Below are 12,917 nucleotides of genomic sequence, written 5' to 3'. Positions count from 1 at the left end.
CGATGGTCGGCATTTTAACTACATCCCATATATCTAAAGCTGGTCACACACAGAGACAGTGCAACTCCTACAAAAGACTGAAGTAGATCAGGTATGCAGCTAAATGTTTTTGGAAGGTGGCAGCTATCAGCCTGACTGTTCTGTCACCTTCCAACCTCACCTACAGAAGCCAATGACTACTGAAGGGTATCGATATGTGATCTTTCATAAACATCCATTTGCATGGAAAATATATTGTCATCATGCCATCATTTCATGCCATCGGTGACACCTCCATCGATGGTTGCCATCAATTGTAAAAACAGAAAGAACCATCAATGGCATGAAACTATGTAATGTCGTACCATATACTGTTTATACCATTGAAGGTTCGTGCATGCGCAGCCACAGCTGACATGACTGAGCAGCTGAGAGGAGCAGAGGAGGAGTCAGGAGAGACAGACTCAGCATCTCCTCCTCCCTGAGACTGACCACACATGCCCACAGAGGCAAGACGCAAGTAGCCGCCTTGCCCACCTATCAAGATAGAGTACGCAGTTGGGGCTGTTAATTGACAGATTATCTCAGCCAGTGTCCAGTCAGCAAGGCAGGCCAGTCCACAGCCCGCCCCACCCATCCCGGCAAACACTTTCACTTACTGTCATTCTACTGTTGAATTAAACTGTAGAGCTGCTGGTGTTGGCGCCGCAGTGCAGGGCTACTGGCTGACAGCCTAGTAGCTCTATGCTGCCATGCAAGCATCAAAAAGAAAACCATTGGGGCCCACAGTTACCATCAATTGCAGGAAACCATTGGTATCTTCGCCAACAATGACAAAACCAATCGGTCATCAATGTGCAATTGTCGATGGTTTCAAACGATGGTCAATGGCCATCCCTAATACATTGTGATTTTCAGATCAATACTGGAGACTTGATGTTTCAGCAGGATCCATCTTATAATCACAATATTGGCTGTTATCTTTTAACCTGGATTCTGGTGACTGTTTCTTCACTGTGCATGAATTACTTTTTCACTTGTCTACCAGTGACCCAGATGTCATGTAGCTTGACCACTTATATATGTGACCAAATTAGACAGTCATTCACATGAGACTCAGCACAAGCGGTGTGAAGAGGGAGACCCCACCCCTATGATATTTTGGCATATTTCCTGTCTTTGCGTATCTGGAGTCAAGGCCGCGATAGCGAATGACGTCATAATTCTTAATCAGTCTTCTAATACAAACACTACAGTCTTCAGGACTTCGCCCCCTTCTTGGTTCTCTTTCACTGTTTGTTGCTCTTTCACTGTTTGTTTTTCTGAATCCACCTCCTCTTCGCTATCTCTATCAGTTAGAGTACCGCAAAGCTCAGTCTCACGTCCTCTGCTTTTCTCTACCTATACCACTTGGCAGACTAATCAGCTCTTTTGGATTTCAGTATTATCTGTACATGAATGATACTCAAATCTACCTATCCTCCCCAGATTTGTCACCATCTGAATTGGTCCGTGTCACTGAATGTCTTTCTGCCATTTCATCACCACCTCAAACTTAATATTTCCAAAACAGAATTAATTCGATTTCCACCGGTCAATAGTAGTTACCAACCTGATATCTCTATAACCGTTGATAACTCGACGATCAAAACTACATCACAACCTCGCTGCCTAGGTATCATCCTTGACTCTGAAACGTGTCCCCACATTCAATCTGCCTCAAAATAATGTTACATCTAAAAAAAAAAAACCTACCCAGAATACAACCATATCTTACACAAGACACTGCAAAAACGTTTCCATGCACTCAATTCCCGTCTGGATTATTGCAATAGTCTCCTTACTGGTCTTGCCAAAAACAGACTCTTACCACTACAATACAGTTTTAAAGTAGCTACGAGGCTGATCTTCCCCGCCAAACGTTCATCATCCGTTGATCCACTCTAAGTTCCTTCATTGGGTACTGGTTTTCTAACATATTCAATATAAAATACTTACAGATGAGGCTATTAAACCAAACCACACCAACATATATATCTCTTCGTTCATCTCAAAATCTCCCAATCCTTCCTCGCCGCTCTGCACAAGATCTGCGTCTCTCATCCACACGCATCAGTTGTTCCCATGCATGGTTACAAGACTTTTTTCAGGCTGCGCCCACACTGTGGAATGCCCTCCCGCGCACAATAAGACTCTCCTCTAGTCTCCAAACCTTCAAGCGTTCCCTGAAAAATCACCTCTTCAGTCAGACAAGCTTATCAGATTCAGGAAAAAAAGCATATAACCTTCCCTTTCCAACTACATCCCCTCTTACAGTGCACACAAACTCACATATTTTCTCTTTCTTCACTTTCACATCCTCCTGACCCTTGGCCAACATTCTTGTGTTCATACAGCCCATTAAGAACCTTTGCAATCTGGCTGGACCAATATGCAATAGGTAGCACCTAACCTTGTGTATCAATGCCCATTTCCCTATAGGATTGTAACTTGTGAGCAGGGCCTTTCTACCTCTATGTCTGTCTGCTATTATCCAGTTATGTTCTATTACTGTTGTTTCCAATTGCAAAGCACATTGGAATATGCGGCCTTATATAAGAAAATATTATTATTATTTCTCCTTGCTCCGCCCACTTCACTTCTCCAGGACCCTCTCACACAAACCTGGCAGTCTCCCAGAAGTTCCAGGAGATTGGGCAAGTGTGGCCAAATGTTTGTGTTTCAAACTGTGAAAACATGTGTTAAGCCAGGTATACTTTCTAATTAAAGGGCCAATCACCCAATAACTCGATAATTGGCTGATCGGTCGATAATTGTATAGTGTGTATGCAAAAGTGTAAGGCGATAAACGGCTTCAAATGCTCCTGCAGTGGTCAGATCAGGACTTCATTATAGCATCTGCTGCACAAGCTATATTGTTCCCGACTGTTCAATCCTGTTGTAGAGATCAAAAGAAAGTACACACTGAGCAAGAAATTGTTCCGTGTGTATGGGTGCGCACCAATCATATAATCACTACATCATATCGGAGCGTTTATCAGATCAGTGCCAATTATCGGGTAGTGTGTACCCAGCTTTAGGAACAATGAAAGGAATGCATATGGTCGATAAACACTACAAAAGAGGGGGCTGTTGATAGCTTAATTAGTTAACCAAAATATGCCTCCACATGTAACTGAGTGGGACATGTGTCCGCACATTGCAACAGTAGGTATAATGGTGAGTGAAAGAATATATGCCGTACCTCCGTGTTCTATAAACATTACCATCCAGTCAAACATCCATTCATATTGTACCCGAATAGCACTGTGACCCAGCATGCCTCTGAGTTTAAAAATTACCTTTTCTCTCTGAGGGGTCTATTCAGCATTGATTTTTTTTTACATAAAAAATACTGAAACTATGATTTCCGTATTTTTTATGTAGTTCCCCTATTCAGCAATGGGATAATGGAGAAGATAACGCAATTATCTTCTCCATTGATTCACATCTCACTGAATACCGCACTATAGGGATCAGCCATTGATCTCTACAGTGCTTTAACACTTTTTGCTATTCAGCAGAGCAAAAAGTGTTAAAGCACTTGATAAATATTTCCCTTATATAATGCTATTTCAGAATGGCGTTACATGAAGAAAATACTTATATTTCCCGAAAACTGCAGGGACAGAGGGAAATTTTCCCATAAGTCCCTGCAGCATCTTGTAAGCCCGCCCAGTCTGCGTCCCTGCCTTCCAGGTGATCGGCGGCAGGTAAGTCACTCTAGAGGCTTTTAAACCCCCCGAAATTGATTGATATGTGTATACAGGCTTTATACATGTATATTTATGTGCGATTAGATTTAACATTTATATATAAATCGCACATAAATATACATGTATACAGGCTAGTATAAAGCCTGTATACACATATCAATCAATTTCGGGAGGCTGGAGCTGTACTTACCCCGTCGGCGGTCACAGCAAGCAGGGACAGAGACTGTTCCCGAGCGCATGACTGAGCATGCGCAGAGGTACAAACAGAAGGGATTGTTTTCGGAAACCTGAAAACAATACCTTCTGTGACATCGCAGGGACAGTGCGTTACCATTACCGCTGTCCCTGCTGAAAATGTTGCTGAATAGCTTCCATGTTTTATCATAATTGATAAAATCTCATTACGATGTTGCCCGATAACATCGTCACTGTTGCTGACTAGACCCCTGAATAAAGGGGAGCTCATTTACTTTTTGTTTGCAAATCATAACTAATAACAACTACGGTCAATGACCTGCGTGTATATTTTGCAGTGTACAAAAAGCATAACATCATCAGAAATGTGTTACCCTGAATGGTTTGTACTCTACATCATATTAGTACAACTGGGTGACATTTATGAAAACTGGCCCAAAGTTGACAGCGGCATCACCTATAGCAAACATATAGAAGCAGAGGCATAACTAGACATTTGTGAGTCCAATAGCCACATATTGTAATGGGTCAATGCTGAAAGCCCCCAGATGCAGACCCCATAAGTTGTGATGTCCTGGGCTGGACGTTTTTTGGGGTGCTCTGCGCCCCGGACGTGAACCCCTTAGTACAAGGGACTGCTAGTGACAGAGAAGCTGTGATGTGGCCTAGCAGCTTCCCATGTATTTGCAAATACATGCAACCAATATCTCTGAAGTTCTATTACCATATAGTGTTCATATATTGTTGCAAGTATAATTCAGTGTGCTGAGGAACAATAGGGGGATAAACCCCCCTCCCTTTTCTACCCATAAGAGCTGCACCCTTTACTATGGTAGTTACATCTTTGGGCACTAGCTACTGTAGAAAAATTATAATTATTATAATCGGATAGGTTGCTATGGCACACCCTTTCCTTTGTACCAGTTTTCATAAATATCCTCCAGCGTGTCTTAAGCAAAGTAAATGGTATAGCACAATTTCTAAAAAAAAATAATTACATTTCCAGTTGCGAATACAGTGTAAGTACACGTTTTGCGGTTCATCAGTCCTACTGATATTGGTATTTTACAATAAAACATTAGATTTTTATACAGTAGATATTCCAGCAATAGAATTTATACTAACAGCACTTCCATATATTATCTTTAATACCAGACTGACAAGTGGAGAAATCAATGACTTGGTCACAGTCAGTCCATTGCAATCAATGCATTTTATTAAAATGTGCTAGCCTATTCAGAATGATTCATTAAATATTTAATAATGAACATCACATTCCCCCATCGCAATCATTTTGATGAACTGGGTGAACCTACTGAACTCCTCCTATGTCTATTGCTAAATAACCAGAAAGCAGGCTGATAGCTCCTTACCTCCACCACATTGCATACAGTAACACCAGATTAATAATATGATCCCTTAGTCACTATGCTCCCACACACAGATATATTAGCATATTTAAATCTCAGTTTACAAATGTCCACAGAATTTCTTCTATCCGCACTGAGTAAAATCCCCCTACTCCTATTATGTCTGACACACTCATTAAAATGTGTAAATTCCACTCCCCCCCACCCCTCTGCTTTCTCCCCTTCCCCCATCTCACAACATTTCTCATCCCTCCTGATGTTTACACTACAGCACTCTGCTCCATCCACCCAACATCTGCATCAAAGTTCACAGTTCAATTCAAAACACCAAGGTCACACCCAACCCTATACATCTGCAAATGCTGTACCCAAACTAACACCAGAAAGCACAATGCTTTCTACTAAACTATTGCATTGTAAAAGAAACTTAAAAACATGCCTTTTCCTATAAGTCTGGTGGTAAGTACAAAAGGTAGGGGATGTAGAGTGTAAGCTCCACTGAGGCAGGGACTGGTGTGAATGCCCAAATGTTTTCTGTAAAGTGCTCCAACAGATGTGTGCACTATATAAATAACTTAATATATTGTGTATTTAATGCACTGACATGATCATCTACTTTACACCTTTCATGTATACATTGCACCTTTCAGGACAACAGACATAGTACAGTCAGTATATATTTGTGTGCGTGGTCTTAACCATATAATTAGATGCATTCACCACTAGAAATAACAGAAATCCTTTTAAAGACCTTTGCCTATTTCCCGTGGGAACTAGCAGCACATGAACAGACTATCAATCCTCATAAGCTTATAAATAACTAGCAAAACAATTCATCTACATACAAGCAGTACATTACAAGACCCTCAGTACTGGACGTGTGCCACTAACAGCCAGCACACAGTATCCACAACATGTATGCACAAAGCTCACAGCGAGCAATGTCAACTTTTAAAGCTGCACTTTATTTAGCAATTTGCTACAATGTAACACTAACCAGCCATGTGCAGTAACTAAAGTCACCTTACCTCACTACTAATTATATATACACACACTGATATGCGATTATTGGATCTGATCCACTAAAACAAAACCAACAGCAAGAGTATAACAGCTCTATTAAAGTAACGGGAATAAGTTAAATAACCCACAACACTCACCACAGACCGAAAGCAGGGTTTCCAGTAACTGAGGCACAGATGACAATGATTATAATAACCCCATGTGCGCATCCATCCTTAGAGGAAATAAAATAGACAGAACCTATGGGACAGTTGTCCAGTTTCTCATTCTCCAGAATCTAGTTAATCCTCCCAATGTGAGCAGCTGTTATCCCCACTCCTTTGTTAGGCACGGCCAATGCTGAGTCTTACAAGCAGCATGCCTCAGAGGAAAGAAAAAAAATCTGGAGAGAAGAATAGGCTGAATGTCTGGGCTGGATCTGAAAGCCAGGGGACCCATGGGGGGTCTCAATAGGAAATGTTTTCCATTGGATGAGGAATATTATTAGACCAGGCGATCCCTCCCAGTTCCCTGTGTTTTACCATTCTCTGAAAAGCCAATCACAATCCGTATAGGGTTTACATTCTGCCAGGGAAAACAGCTCCCCCACAAAGGAATTGCCATCATATGTTCAGCTTTTTAATTAATAAAGCCCTGTTTCCTGGACAATTAGTTTGCAGGAAGAGTATGCAAATGGGGCATCATCCTAAAAAGACTTTAGATGTTATACAAAGTGCAAGCAATTTTATTTTATATATATATAAATTTACCTTAAGTAATGTGCTGCCTGATGTATTGTGAAAAGACAAAAGAACATATAAAACATGTCTCTTGTGTCACTTTATGCTGTTGCTGATATATATCTAGAATATCTATCTATATATATATATATATATATATACATATACATATACTGTATACATATACATACATACATACACACACACACACATGAGATTGGCACTCCATATAATCAATCCAGCAATCGGGGTGCAAATTCCAAAGAGTCAGACCTACTGTACAGCCAAGACTCCATAAAAAATGTAGAAAGGCAGCACTCCCACGGATTAAAGACACGGGAGAACTAGCTTCACGTGCAACGTTTCACATGATGTATTTCATCAAGGCATAAACAGCATAACAACAATCTTACCTTTATTCCCCTGTGATAACTCACACCAAGCAGACAAACCTGCACCGCCGGGAGGCGCACGCCACGACATAACTGGGGATACATTACCATTGGTTGGATGCTTCTGGGTGGGTGTGTGTTGTGCTGTCACGTGTGCTGACGTGTGACGACATCACGCACGTCGCCGCGTGACATCGTGGCACGTGTCTCCCGGCGGCGCAGGTTTGTCTGCTTGGTGTGAGTTATCACAGGGGAATAAAGGTAAGATTGTTGATATGCTGTTTATGCCTTGATGAAAAATTATTATTATCCTTTATTTATATGGCGCCACAAGTGTTCCGCAGCACCTTACATAGTACATAGAACTAATAAGTGAACAAGAAACAAGTAACTTACAGTACATTACAGTGCAGGACAAGGACAGGATTATATACATTGCTGCAATAGCGATTAAAGCACTCACAATAAGCAGCCGGGAGTTGGCAGTCACGTGTTAGGTGCCCTTATTGGAAGTAAGGAGTAGAAGAAAATGTAAAGAGAAGCACATGAGGGAAGAGGTCCCTGCTTGTGAGAGCTTACATTCTAAAGATGAAATAAATCATCTGGAATATTGCACGTGAAGCTAGTTCTCCGGTGTCTTTAATCTGTGGAAGTGCTGCCTTTTTCTACATATATATATTTTAATATTACTAGGCACATATCTCAAAATACTCGCAGGCAAGAACATCAAAACATTTTTAATCTTGGACAGATACTATTGCAGTTTTTTTATTTGGCTCTACAAATTAATATTATTTTAGTCAGTTTTGGCAAGTTTCATTAAGTATCTCGTTCTACATGTAAACATTTGCAACAAAATTTGATTGCTAATTATGTTCCCATTAGATTGCTATTCTGTTATAATAGTTTTAGTCAATCTCTAGCTCATTAGCTGTCTTACAACTACAAGTCTCAGCATGCCAAGGAGACTCACAGACTGACTACCTCTGCACTATATAGAATAAAAATAGAGTTACGGTAAGTATTATGCCTTTTTTCCCCCCTGTAACTTGCAAAACAAATTCAGTGCCAAACAGTATAATGAGAGGCATTGTAGCATTGCTGAAGCAGGCCTGGTTAATTGTCTGCCTTACCTTAGTCTGGACTGGAATATTAATTCATCTGGTCTTTAGCCAGCTGCCCTCTTTCAGAGCTAGCCCAAACTATTGAAAGCTTGAATGGTTGAACAATTTGATCCTGAAACCAAGTATTTCCTTACTTACTTTACTGTCTTCATGTTTCTCTTCTGTGAATAATAATACAAAATTATAGACTATAGCTGAAAAGTAGTTTTCATATATACAGTGTATATATATATATATATATATAGAGAGAGAGAGAGAGAGAGTGTTCCCCTTCCTAACTGATGGTCTGCAGAGTAACAGCAAACACTGGCCCGCCTCTAGAACCACAGCATATGTGAGGAACTCCAAGCTGTTTCGTTAACCGTAGTTGTGCCAGTTAGACCTCAAAGCACTGCGGTAAAGGAGGACTTAAGTATTAGCAATCTTTTCTGGTTGAAGTATGCACACTTTCCACAAAAGTGACACATAATAATTGTGGAACCTTCATACGTCATGTTTAGAATGCACAAACTTTTTTAAGTGCTTTACTGAAGTATATGGCTTTGTTTCCTGTTGTATAGCCCTCCATCTTCAATATGCAATGGAGAAAAAACCTTGTGAAGATTTGTGTTGTGGAATAATGGAGGGTGCAAACGGTCAGACTGCTCGACGGTCAGATAACAATAACGATTGTTATGTGATCGTCCTGCACGTGCTGGATCGAACATCCAGCACATGCAGCAAACCCCCCAACGACTATAACGACCCGCAATCGCGAGTCCCTATAGTAAGCAGGCAAACATGGTCGATATCGACCATGGTGGCCTGCATGCATGGGCGATATCGACCATTCGTGCCCGCGCATCGACCATTGTTTTGTCGTTTGAGGGGGCCATAACTGGACGATTTGAATAATAACGATATCATTATCGTTTAAATTGTCAAGTTTATCTGACCGTGTGCATGCACCATCAGACATGTATGTTCATGTATCAGAGTTGTTTAAATGTTGCCAAGTGGCAATGCTAAAAGGTGTCTCAGTATTTTTCATGCTATATTGGCCACTAGAGAGCACTCTTCCATTAATGTCTATGGGATAAATTTTATTTCAATATGTGAGCGCCCTTTCATGTTAATTGATTAATTCAATGTGAACAGTTTTACTGAATATGAAGAAAATTTTAAAAATATAAACAATATTATTAAATACTGTAATATGAATCATTGTTCTTTTAGGTTAATGTACAATATATAGCTCCCTATATGACTCTTGAAGCACATGAGACCACGTGGGCAGTGCTGGACTAAGAATGTCACCTGAGAGCTTTTCTGATATCCTTCCTAACACCCTTCAAGCACAGATAAAGAGATCTTTATGTCCTAAGTTGCCGATATTGTGAGTATATTGCTTGGGTCTCCCTTGTTAAGGCAGGGTCGTAGCTAGGGTAGTGCAGCTGGTGCCATCGCACAGGGCACCACAGGTCAGGGGGCGCTGTTTGGCCTGTCAAATTTCTGTTTATTATCATTCTTGCTTGTAGCTTCCTCTTATTTCATCCCCAGCATCTCCTGGCCTCTCCTATCTCTTCCCTGACCCTTCCCCATGAAGCCATGGCCCTTTTTTGGGTGCATTATGTCCCTTTGAAAAATGAGGGGGGCGCCAATGCTCTTTCTGGCACAGGGCACCAAAAAGTCTAGTTACGGATCTGTGATAAGGTACAGTTATCCTTATACAAAACCCTTCAAAATTGCCACGAGAGGAAAGTTCAATAAACAGGGTGAGAGCCAGCAGTGTAATTTATTTGAAGCGCATGCTGTTCGTCACTTCTTCCAAACTATGTATACAACGGAGATTAACCTAATTCACAAATGAAGACTGTGAAAACATTTACTGTAGCAAATGAGTCATTGTGCTATAGATACATATGTTACAAATATCAGATGCAAAGGGCACACTGGCAATAATAAACAAATCAGAATTTAGTGAATAAAATGTCAGCCTGTAATAGTATAGGATTTTAACATTTTATTTTAAAAACAAACCCAATAAAACTACAGGAATGTAATTGAACAATAGTACAATATTTATGTTTCACAAAAAAAAAAATGTATGCAAGCACTGATTGCCACACCCAATGGAAACACAACCCTTCTAAACTTTAAGCTCCCTCCACAGCTCTAGCCTGATTGACATGTGTCACACCCATGTCTTCCTCCCTCTGTTACCTTTCCTATATAAAGGGTGATTAGAGTGGATTCTCTGTTTGCAAGGCTTCATTATAGCCACACAGTAGCTGTCAGAGGGTCACTGCATTTACACTGCAAAAGCTTTTGGGCGGGACTAGCGGAGATGCAGTGAGGGAAGTGGATAGATCCCCTTCAGTTTTTGTATCCTGATGTCATCAGCTACTGTCCAACGTCATTCCCTACCATCCACGTGGGCACAGAGTGGGAATATAATTTTGTGGCGAGCGCAGCAAACCACCATGCCTGAAGCGTGGCAAGCGAATGACTTTATTTTTTTGGGTGGACTGTATGGGCAGGGAACAGCACTTCCGCCCTCACTCCACGTCACTTCCAGCTACAGAAACTGAAGGGGAAATATACCTTTCCATGCGGTGAGGTCATTGGTTCAGGAAGGAGCACTACAGACTTCCGTGGTTACCGGCATTTGAGCTGATGGAATGGAGCGCCTTGTGTTTTAAAGCTTGAGTTGTACATATCACTACTGTCTATGCGAGTGTAAAAATTAAACATTTAAACGTACTTCACCATTGTGCACCTCGTGTCTTCTTCTCTATGCATTACAGATGGGACCAGGGGCGTAACTATAATGGGTGCAGGGCGTGCGGTCACACCTTGACAAAGATCCTTTAGAGATCAAAACGGCGTTGGTGCTGAGACCAGTGGGCTTTAAGAATATTTATACAGACCACGACTGCTATGCTTGGAGGTATGCAGTGAGTTCCACTTGTATTAAGTCCGGATCTTGTTACCTGTGATTGGACTAATTGCTGTCCTACCTTGCATGGACAATTTTTGGACTCTGTTTGGTCATTCAAGATCCTGCTCTATTTTCCCCATTTTATTTAAATAAAGTATTCTTCATTTGATTTATCCTGTGGAAATCTTTTGGATTAAAAAACTAAGAAGTTTAAAGTTACTGCTACATGTGGATCCCCACCTCCTGAACACGTGAGTTGGGGTACGCCCATCCAGTATTTGTGATACCATTTGGTTTAGGGTGAAATATACCTTTATATAATTTTCCTACCCACTTTCTATGTGAGTCTTTGGTACGTTCAGTCTCCCACAGATGGGTGGCGAGGTTCTATCCCTTGTTTTATCATCTCCAGCTGACACACAACTCCATTTCTACACGGGACTTACAATTATTTTAGTTTTTTACCCATAATTGTTATTGTGCTTCACATTTGTTTTTTTCTTTTTGTTTATTTTTCATATCCTGTCCATTTGGAGTTTATCCCATATGAGGAAGAATTTTACTGACAGCATGGTGGTTTGAATTTATCATCATTTACCATTATTTTTCTGTTTTTCCTGTATCGCCTTTGATCTGATCACCCATTTTGTATTATTTATTATTGCTACCTTATTGGGAAGGTTATTTGGAGATCAGGATTGGGCTGACACAGATTTTTCCTTGCGCCAGGATTCGACTTATATTTCTTTTACACACACACATATATATATATAAACACACATATATATATATATATATATATATATGAATATGTATTATATAGCTTATATATTATATAGACTTGACATCATCATCTCGCAAGACTTTGACTGTCAGAGCCCAGCTGCCGAGGCTTCAGCATAGAGAAATTTTCAGTGACTCTGACTAGTGAAGCTCGTCGGTGGCCGCGGACAGCTAAGCCGCCGAAGAGGACCAGAGTGGAGACAGCTAAATGCTGTTCTCCATGTTTGTAGCAGTGGCATGTCTGGGAACAGTGTGGGGGCCCCAGGACGACCGCCCCTAACGATAGTATCAAGATTAAGGGGTTTATATATCAAGCAGTGAAAAGTGTGGAGAAGTGCACCAGTGGAGAAGTTGCCTATGGCAACCATTCAACTTCTACCTATTAGTTTATAGACTGTACGGGATGAAAGCTGATTGGTTGCTATGGGCAACTTCTCCATTGGTACACTTCGCCACGCTTTTCACTGCTTGATACATAAACCCCTAACAATATGGAGCGAAAACTCAGTTTCTGTGAGGTTTTCGCTCGGATGACGTCATTTTCGCCGGTTTGACTTTTACACCGTATTCAATTTCAAAGACTTGTCGCAGGTTCGAAAAAAAAAAAAACGGGGATAACTTTTCACAACTGAATAGGTGGCGAAAAAAAGTGCAGAA

The 12,917-nt window shown here is 40.9% G+C and overlaps 1 protein-coding gene and 1 long non-coding RNA gene across 4 annotated transcripts in view; one reads left to right on the top strand and one right to left on the bottom strand.

Moving 5' to 3' along the window:
* The window catches only part of LPAR4 (lysophosphatidic acid receptor 4), a 53,278-nt gene extending 44,417 nt beyond the window's left edge, over positions 1 to 8,861 (bottom strand). The window contains exon 1 of one of the 3 annotated variants that reach the window (XM_088452675.1): positions 8,567 to 8,861. The gene's annotated coding sequence lies outside the window, so the exon portion shown is untranslated. Of the gene's footprint in view, positions 1 to 6,459; positions 6,723 to 8,566 lie in introns of those variants that run through there. The other 2 variants (XM_088452694.1, XM_088452685.1) reach the window with 2 other exon arrangements.
* Positions 8,631 to 11,526, top strand: LOC148538607 (uncharacterized). The gene is made up of 3 exons (XR_015871807.1): positions 8,631 to 8,679; positions 9,773 to 9,932; positions 11,344 to 11,526. It is a non-coding gene; the product is annotated as an uncharacterized LOC148538607 (long non-coding RNA).
* Positions 11,527 to 12,917: the final 1,391 nt, after the last annotated feature.

The sequence above is a fragment of the Taudactylus pleione genome, unplaced genomic scaffold, assembly GCF_031769625.1.
Source record: "Taudactylus pleione unplaced genomic scaffold, aTauple2 ptg000039l, whole genome shotgun sequence".
Classification (NCBI taxonomy): domain Eukaryota; kingdom Metazoa; phylum Chordata; class Amphibia; order Anura; family Myobatrachidae; genus Taudactylus; species Taudactylus pleione.
Note: the sequence above shows the minus strand (reverse complement) of the source record. Positions and strands in the feature narration are given on the sequence as shown.